The 10049-nt window shown below is 42.7% G+C and overlaps 1 long non-coding RNA gene across 2 annotated transcripts in view; it reads right to left on the reverse strand.

Annotated features, from left to right (window-relative positions):
• Positions 1–1577: 1577 nt before the first annotated feature.
• The window catches only part of LOC117803384, a 12819-nt gene continuing 4347 nt past the window's right edge, over positions 1578–10049 (reverse strand). Inside the window, exon 3 of one of the 2 annotated variants that reach the window (XR_004627185.1) lies at positions 1578–1994. This is a non-coding gene — a long non-coding RNA (uncharacterized LOC117803384). Of the gene's footprint in view, positions 1998–10049 lie in introns of both variants that reach the window. The other variant, XR_004627184.1, reaches the window with a different exon arrangement.

Genomic DNA, 10049 nt, shown 5'->3' on the forward strand with positions numbered 1-10049 from the left:
TTTCGGCTAGGTGGCCCTGAATCTAAGTGTCTAAGAAGCACCTGTGGGAGGGGAATGGTGGCCCTGGCTGGCTGCCCAGGGCAGATGTCTCAGTTTTTACACGTGTCTCCTCTATGGGCATGCTGCAAACCTATGGGATGAGGTTGCAAACTAGCAGCCTGTGGACAGCCTATAGACGTGTTCTGTTTGGCCACACAATGTTTTGTTTTTATTTTTGAAGTTGAATTGGTTGCCTTGATCTAAAAATTCATATGATCCAGGTTTCTGGCTTTTCTTGAAAAGGGGAAGATCTGGCATCCCTGAAGCTGTAGCTTTCCCTCATAATAACACCCTCTGGGTCTGGGCCGAGGTGCTCCCCTAGGTGGGACCACCATTTCCCACTGCCTCACTTCCACTCAATCTCAGTCACAGAAATTGCCTGAACCCTAAAGGCATTCGAGCTGGGGACCCTTGGCCTGTGAAATCTCCTTTGGTCATTGACGGAGAACATGACTACTTGTGTTTTTTTCCTTTGGGTTCTCTAATTTCTCTTCCTCCACCAGAAATGATACCAGAAGAAGTCAGTATTTGTGATTCCTGTAGCTACGTCTTCTCTGAGTTTATATTTCATGCCACAGTTGAAGACATGTGTCATGTTACCAGTAGGTGTTCATATGGGGATCAAGGGGATGAATCCCTCTTTGAAATTCGTCTGTTGGAAAAAAAAAAAAAAGAAATTTGTCTGTTGGCACTGCTTCTAGGTTCTTCAAAGTCCAAGGGGCTCCTGTGTGTGCCCAGGAATACCCTGTGCCTCCCAGTGCCAAGACAACCCAGGCTCGGCTTATCAAATGTACATGCCTCATCAAACTTAGAAAATAAAAATTTCTTAAACTACGTTTTTACATTTAAATCCTGATTAGCACTTGTATTCCTTTGGGGTGACAGTACCAGAAAACCCTAACTCAGAGTGGCTTAAATAATAAGGGAACGAATTTTTTCACATCAGGCGAAGCCCCAATGTGCGGCGGGCTGTGGATGTAGTTCATCGGGCTCCGGCCCCACTTCGCTGGGATTCTCTTGGTTCTGCCCTTCTCCGTGCGCTGGCAGCACCTCAGGCTTGTCGCCACGGGGCTGCTGCAATGACACTGTCCTACCCAGACACAACGTTTCAGAGAAGGAAGGGGGACTTTTATTTCCTTTTTTGCGGGGTGGGGGGCGAGACCATGGAAACCTTTCCCAGAAGCCCCATGGTGGACTTTTACTTACACCTCATTGGTCAGAGTTGTGTCACATGCCCATTCCTAGACCAATCACTGGCAAGGACGTCTGGACTGCCCGTTGGCTTTTGCTAATTATCCCGGAGTGGGGGAGTGTGGCGGAGTCCGTTTAAAGATCGTCGCATATACTTAAATTCCCTTAAACAGTCTGAATTACAATCACAAACCCAATAAGATCAATTCTTTGAACATGTCAAACATCCTGACACATCAAGTGACAGAAACACCAAAGTAAAATCATCACAGAGGCTAGAGCTACGTTTAATCTAATTTTAAAATATTAAAACCATAGATTTAATTTTTTTGTTATCAATGTATTTATAATATTTATTTTGATACTCTTCTAGGGTTACAGTAATTTTAGTGGATCCCAAATTAAAATAACCACTTCATACTGGCCGACGTTGTAGGTTACTTATGTTCCGTTATTCATGCGGGTGGAGTTATTTATAATTGATTCTTGGCTGGAGGGGGGAGGGGTGGCACCGTCTATACCCGAGCTGCCAGACATCAGGCTGCCCTCACTTTCACGACAGCTTTATTGAGATAAAATTCACATACCATACAACTGACCATTTAAAGTATACAATTCAATGGTTTTTAGTATCTTCAGAGCTGTGCCACCATTACACAATGTTAGAACATTTTCATGGAGCGGCGCCCGGTTGGCTCAGTCAGTACAGCATGCGACTCTTGATCTCAGGATCATCGGTTCGAGATCCACATTGGGCGTGGAGTCTACTTTAAAAAAAAAGACAAGAAAAGAAAGAGAACATTTTCATTGCTCCAATAAGAAACTGGTTAGCATTCACCCTCCATTTGCCCCCTTCCTCCAAGCCCTGGGCATCCACCAGACTACTTGCTGTCTGTGTGGCTTTGCTGACTCTGGACATTTCATACAAATGGAATTACACACTACATAGAAGTGTGACTCCTTTAAATCATTAAATTTTACTCCATCAGTGTTATTGATCATGCCTACACCTTTCATAGGGGTTTCCTGAAACTACGTATTTTTAAAGTTTTACTTAGTATTGTATAACTGGTTCTATTGTCTTTTGTTATGTATTGACCCAGTTGTTTGGAATACCTGGAAATAAAATGTACCATATGTATTAGTCACTCACTCCCTTCTTTCCTTTCTCCATGCCTTCCTTCCTTCTCTCCTACCGTCTAACCCTTAACATACTACCTTTCTGTGCAATTATCATATTTATATAAACTTTTCCAGGGATGCCTGGGTGGCTCAGTCGGGTAAGGGTCTGCCTTTGGCTCAGGTCATTATCCCAGGGTCCTGGGATTGAGTCCCACAATGGCTCCCTGCTCAGTGGGGATCCTGTTTCTCCCCCTGCTTGTGCGGTCTCTCTCTTTCTCTCTGTGTCAAATAAATAAAATCTTTAAAATATATATGTATAGGGGCGCCTGGGTGGCACAGCGGTTAAGCGTCTGCCTTCGGCTCAGGGCGTGATCCTGGTGTTGTGGGATCGAGCCCCACGTCAGGCTCCTCTGCTATGAGCCTGCTTCTTCCTCTCCCTCTCCCCCTGCTTGTGTTCTGTCTCTCGCTGGCTGTCTCTATCTCTGTCAAATAAATAAGTAAAATCTTTAAAAAAAAATAAAATATATATGTATATATATAAATATATTATATAAACTTTTCCATACATGCTGAATTATTACAATAACAAATCATGAAATATATATGAGTTGCTTTGTTATCAAAGTTGAGTTGATTACAACACTAAACTATTCATTTATTTTATATTTATACCAGGATTCTTACAAAAAAAGGATTAGAATTGAAGCAGAGCACAAGTCACTTATAAATAACCATGGTATAGATAACAACAGTTAACTGGAAAATCTTTCTTACAGTTGAGTACTAAATTTATTTTGGACCAGAAAAAGAATGCAAACAAATTTGCATCAATCAAGAGACTTCTGAATGGTGATAGGTGATTCAAATAAAGATTATAAAAGGGAAGAGGTTATAATTATAGATTTAGTGAGAGGTTAAAAAAGGAAGTATATGGTATATCCTTTTAAAGGTTTATTTATTTTTTTGAGAGAGAGCGTGCGAGCGTGTGCAAGAGACCACACATGGGGAGGGGTAGAGGGAATGGGAGAGAATCTCCAAGCAGACTCCCCAATGAATGGGGAGCCTGCCATGGGGCTCCACTTGGGGCTCAATCCCATGACCCTGAGATCATGAGATCACCTGAGCTGAAATCAAGAGTCAGACTCTTAACCCACTGCGCCATCCAGGCATCCCAAAATGGAAAGTTTTAACGCAAACTGATGGATTTTTTAAAAAGATTTTATTTATTTATTTGAGAGAGACAGCACATGCTGGGGAAGGGGGGGGCGCTGCAAGGAGGAAGGGGCAAAGGGAAGGGGAGAAGCAGCCTTGCTGCTGAGGAGGCTAGCTCCATCCCAGGACCCCAGGATCATGACCTGAGCGGAAGGCAGCAGCTTAAGCGACTGAACCACCCAGGTGCCCCCAAACTGATGGATTTAAAAAGAACAATCTTCAGGTCTGTCACCTGGGAACAACTTTACTCACTACCAAATTGATTTGCACACCGAACATCTGCATTTTGGATTCTGTTATGTTCCTTAAACAGAAACTAAAGCTTTTTGAAGCATAGCCAATTCCAAGTCTTGAAGCAGGGGGAAATCAGGAGGGGCTTGTAACATCCAAGGAAAGAATGCTTCCAAAAATATTTGAAATTGTGCTAATTGGGCAATGAAGCCAATATAAGAGGATTCCCGCTGGCCACGTTGTGATTCTTTTGAGCATCAAAAAGAACAATAATCACAGTTAGTGATTTTATTTGTAAAAGTCTGTGAGTCAAAGTGAAAAGTTTAAAAGAAGTATTTAAAAAGTAACTCTAGGGGCACCTGGGTTGGTTAAGCGTTTGCCTTCAGCTCAGGTCATGATCCCGCAATCCTGGGATGGAGTCCTGGGATCTAGTCCTGCATCTGGCTCCCTCCTGAGGGGGGAGTCTGCTTCTCCTTCTGCCCCTCACCTCGCTCGTGCTCTCTCTCTCTCTAAAATAAATAAAATTAAAAAAAAATCTTTTAAAAAAAGTAATTAATACAGAAGGATTTTTATTTTTAAAGTAGATGTCAATATTTTTGGCTGTTTCGTCTCTTCTGTTATGTATATTCTGCATATAAAATATAAATATGTATTTCTCTCAGTGTAATGAGGAAAGATTGTATGCAGTGAACTGCGAGTAAGCCAAAAATTGTGAAAAAAGCAGGAATTGTACTAAGAGCAGGAAAAAAATTTACTAACCTCATGGTCACGGTCACATAATTACCAGGTTAAAAAAGAGGGTCTGATAATGTGTTACAAGATGGTGCTTTAATCAAATATCGTAAAGAAGGAAAGCGGATTCTGCAAACTCAGGCCTTTGCTTCCCAGGAGGTAAAACCTTTGAATGACCGTACTAGTATATTGAAAGTCAGATCACAGAGAGATGGGGAAAGACTGGAAATACGGGCAAGAGCAGGGGGCCTACTGAGCAGTTCTGGAATGGTGACTGAGGAACGTCCACATGGGGCCCTTCAAATCACCAGCAGAAGGGACAGAGCTTCCGCCCAACTGGGAGCCTAGGTTGAGAGGAAGGGCTACCTGCATGTTCACTGGTGGATTCCCAGTGCTTGCACGGCTCCCGGTACAGAGAAGACGTTCAGTGGTTATTCATGGAAGGAAGAAAATAAGAAAGGAAATGGAGGAAGAAAGGAAATAAGTGAAGAATGGAAGAAAAGACGTGGTTTGTTTGTTTTCTTTTTTTGGATTTTGCTGGTTTTCTTCCTATCTTTACTGAGGTATAATTGACAAATAAAAAGTGTATATATTTAAGGTATATGACTTGATGTTCTGATGTACAAATAACTTAAAAAATAATTGCCACGGGCACCTGGCTGGCTCAGTTGGAAGAGCATGTTGGGGTCATGGGTTTGAGCCCCACACTGGGTATAGAGATTATGTAAATACATAAATTTAAAAAATACATTTAAAAAATAATCACCACAATCAAGCTAATTAACCTATACATCATTTCACCTTGCTACTGTTTTTTTGCATTGAGAACATTTAAGATCTACCCCTTTTATCAAATTTCAAGTATACAATACAGTATTAAAAACTATATTCACATTGCTATGCATTTGATCTTCAGAACATATTCATCTTGTAAAACTTTGTACCCCTTGACCAACACCTTCTTATTTCCCCCTTCCCCCCATCCCTGGTAACCACCATTCTACTCTCTGCTTCTATGAGTTTGACTATATTAGATTCACATATAAGTGAGATCATGCTGTATTTGTCTTTTTGTGTCTGACTCAATTCAGTTAGTATAATGTCTTCCAGCTTCACCCATGTTGTCACAAATGTCAAGATTTCCTTCTTTACAAAGGCTGAATAATATTCCATTATATTTACTATATACCACATTTTCTTTATCCAGTCACCTGTCAATGGACTTATGGACTTTTAGGTTGTTTCCATATTGTGGCTGCTGTCAACAATGCTGCCATGAACATGGAAATGCAGATCTCTCCAAGATACCGACTTCATTTCCTTTGGATGTATACTCAGAGTGAGATTGCTGGATTATAAGATCATTCTATTTTTAATTTTTTGAGGAAACTCCAAACTGTTTTTCATACCAGAAGAAAAGATGTGTGATGCCTCTCCCGGAAGGAGAGTGGATGGAAAGAGATGTCCTCTTCTCTACATCAGTTTCCTGTGTGGAGTCTGAGGGCCTAAATTGTTCTGTCCTTGCTGAGAGTGAATAAAGGGGAAGAAGAAAGGAGGATATTCAGCCTGAAACTGAACTACACCCAGGACACCACTGTTTGGCTTGTCCTGGTTCCCAGAATTTCTAGGTATGCATGGCTGTCAGTTTGACATTTCCAGCAGATTCAAACCATGGATGCCCCCCCCCCATTAAAAATTAGGGGAAGCGGCTCCTGGGTGGCTCAGTTGCTTAAGTGCCCAACTCTTGATCTCAGCTCAGGTCTTGATCTCAGGGTTGTGAGTTCAAGCCCTGTGTTGGGCTCCACGCCCCAAACTACTAAAAAATTAAATTAAATTAAAAATGAAAAATAAAAATGGGGGGTGGGAAGGAGGGAACCACATGAGTGTCACTAAATTAGGACTTCAGAGGGGCTTTATAGCTGCTTTCAACTCTCTCCTCTGCTTCTCTCCCCCGATCTGAAGTAAATAGCCAGGGTGGCCACAACTGAAGTTTTCTTTACCATTCCCAAGTAGGCTGCAAGTTTATCCACTGGAGATTAATTTATACTTAGAGATTAACACTCAAGGGCTGGCTGAAGGTAGAGAAGCATTGGTCATTCAAACCTAAATGTGGATCGCTTTAACTCAGATTGCTTTCTTACACTCAGAAGTTTTGATGGAGAGGGCGGAGGGGAAGGGTCAAGAATTAACTCAAGAATGAGGGCCACTGTGAAGGGACAGCGGAGCTGAGAGAAGTCCTAGAGGCCAGGGAGACTTCGCACCTCTCTGGCTGCATTTTCTTAGCCCTTTTCAAGGACTCCTCTTCAAACCATCCCTTAAGTTTTGGTGTTCCCTGGGCCCTACTTTCTCTAGCTGTTCTCCTCCACCCATCTACTTGTATGTCACACCTGGACTGAACGTTAACCCATAAGCCCTCAGGTCACCCTCTTGCCTTTGATCACAGGAACCATGTACAAATCAACACTTCTTCAGGCTCTGCCTCCCGCCCTTGGGTTTGGAGCTTTGGTTTGGCTGCTGTCCCTGATTTCTGCACCACTGCTTTTCTACCAAATTCCCCTCATCTCTGTCTAGTCCTTTTACCAGAAGTGAAATCTAGTAGATTTTACTACTCATTTGGAGGCTGTATCTGGCTTTTGTATTCAGTGTCACCTAAGAAAACCCCCTCTCTCTTGGGTCGTCTTTCTGACTGCAAAGACCAAGGTGTCTTAGCCTATGATTCTGAAACCAGTTCTGATGTGTGGGTTTTTTCCCTACACCAAGCAATTCTCCAACATCAGCTGGTGTCAGTTCTGACATGATCTACTTGGAGATAGCATCAGATGCCACAGGTTAAGGGCTCAGTCCCACAGTCAGATGCTAATCACCAGTCCAAGCATGGGTTATTACCAGCGCTTCTGACAGACTAGCTAGAAATCAGAGGTTCCTACACCCCTCTTCCTTGGGTCCAGTTGATTTGCTAGAGTGGCTCACAGAACTCAGGAAACCAGTTTACTTACTAGATTACCAGCATATTACAAAAGATTTTAAAGAATGTGAATGAACAGCCAGGTGAAGAGATAAACAGGGTCCTGCACACAGAAGCCGTAGAATTTGGAGCCTCACACATGGGTGTGTTCTGGTTCATGAACCCAGAAACTCTTCAAACCTTGTCTTTTTGGGCTTTTATGGAGGCTTTATTACATAGACGTGAATGATTTCATCACTGGCCATTGATGCTTGATTAACCCTTCAGCCCCTCTCCCCTCCCTTGGAGGTCAGAGTGGGACCAAAGTTCCAATCTTCTAGTGATTTGGTTGGCTCCACTGGCAACCAGCTCTCATCCTCAGGTGCTTTCCGAAAGTTAATTAACATAACAAAAGACAATTTACTCATTCTCATCACTTAGGAAATTGATGGGTTTTAGGAGCTCTGTGCTAGGGATTGGAAGAAGGCCAAATACAGTTGACCCTTGAACACCACAGGTTGGAACTAACTGCATGGGTCCACTTATATGTGGATTTTGTTTTGAAACAGTAGGTACTACAAATATATTTTCTCTTCCTTATGATTTTCTTAACAACATTTTCTTTTCCCTAGCTTACTTTATTGTAAGAATTCAGTACATAATACATATATAAAATATATGTTGACTGTTTATGTCATCCGTAAGGCTTTCAGTCAACAGTAGGCTATCAGCAGTTAAGTTTTGAGGAAGTTGAAAATTATATGTGAATTTTCAGCTGTGAGGTGGTCATTGCCCCTAATCCCCACATTGTTCAAGGGTCGACTATATATATTTCTTATTATAAATCACAATATCATGTAGCCAAAATACCATTTTTTAAAAAGATTTTATTTATTTATTTGAGAGAGAGAGCATGAGCAGGGTGAGGAGGAGGGGCAGGGGGAGAGGGAGAAGCAGACTCCCTGCTGAGCAGAGAACCCTACTTGGCCTGATCCTGGGACTCTAGATTCATGACCTGAGCCAAGGCAGACGCTTAACCAACTGAGCCACCTAGGTGCCCCTAGCCGAAATACCATTCTACATTCTTCCTTCTCCTTCATCTCCCACAAACTTTGTTTTCTGGGGGGGCTTTCATACTTCTGCACATTTAGCTACGTCTTTCTGGAATGCCCTTCCTCCTCCTCTCCAGCTGTCAGTAAACTTTTGTTAATTTTCAAGACGCAATCTCCACCTTTGAAAAGCCTACACTTATCCCTATCCTCAGTGGGTAATGTCGACATTGATTTTCATGCATTCAGTGGGTCAGTAGATCTGGCTTTGGTCTCAGTAGAAGATCATTAAATCAGAATATTCCATAGAACGTTGGGCTCAGCCTAAACTCCATCTACTGTTGTCTGAGAAGGCTTTAAGAATTAGCCCTGTCACATGGTTCTTATCATTAAAAGATCAAATTTTGCTGTTTTTCCACCTTGAGCAAACCAGCCAACCCTAAAGCCTCAGAAGTTTTTGTCCTCGTTGGCATCAGAACTCTATTATTATTCTCCTTCTTCTCGTTCGTCACTATGGCCCCTCCCATTTGGGTAGGCTTTAGTGATTATGGGTGCTTTCACAGATGGTATCTTATTTGTTCCTCACAATAACCCACCCCCGTGAGGCAGAGAGGGCTATTGTTTTTCCCAGTTGACGGGACTGCAATTTCACCTGGCTGTGACGATGTGCAGTGGGCCTGACTCCCTGAGGTGCTACTTAAACTCTGGCACTGATTTCTGAAATTTCCCATGGAACCAGAAGATTCTCCTTGTCCCCAGGAAAGCTGTGATATGGCAGTTATGAAGATGCTATCGGCAGCCGAGCGGCCAGGGGCTAGACACTACTCCCACATCTGCAACTTCAGGCTCAGTTGTTCAGCATTTCTGCTTCTCGCTGCCAGATTGTGCCACTGATTACAGGGTATTTCAGACCCCTGGGGAAGATAAGAGCTCTACAGACCTAACTGACAGGCCTGGCACTCCCGGCTTATTTGGCCTCAGACGCCAACCTCTCCAATGTCTTCTCACATCTCTGCTCTCACCGCTACTTGCCATACTCCACACTGGCCTTCACTTGGGTTTCTTGACTAAACCGTACTTTGTCCAGGCTGTTATTTGTCTGGAAGTTTCTTCTCTCACTTTGGCCCAGTTAGCTACAACTCATCCTTCCGGACTCAGCTGTCACTCCTCATTTGCAGCTTTCCCTGCCTCTGAGAGAGCAGCATGTCTGCCTGTACACACTCATACCAACCCATACTTTTCCTTTATAGCACTTACCAAAAAACACAGGGTGGTCTGGAATGCAGTCCAAGGGGAGGGAATGCCATTTGTTTGTAACACTTAGAAGCCACAAGTATTAGCCATAATTAAGCTAGTCCTAAATGCAAGAACAAAATCCATCCAGCCAAATCTATTTGAAAAGGTTTCAAATCCTTTATCTATAAGGTTTCAAATCCTTTATTCATAGCCATACAGCTATGCAGCCTTTCCATGAGACCTGTTAGAATCCCCCTTTTCCCACCCACTGCCTTTACACACTAGAGCAGCTT

Source organism: Ailuropoda melanoleuca, chromosome 8 (assembly GCF_002007445.2).
Source record: "Ailuropoda melanoleuca isolate Jingjing chromosome 8, ASM200744v2, whole genome shotgun sequence".
NCBI lineage: Eukaryota > Metazoa > Chordata > Mammalia > Carnivora > Ursidae > Ailuropoda > Ailuropoda melanoleuca.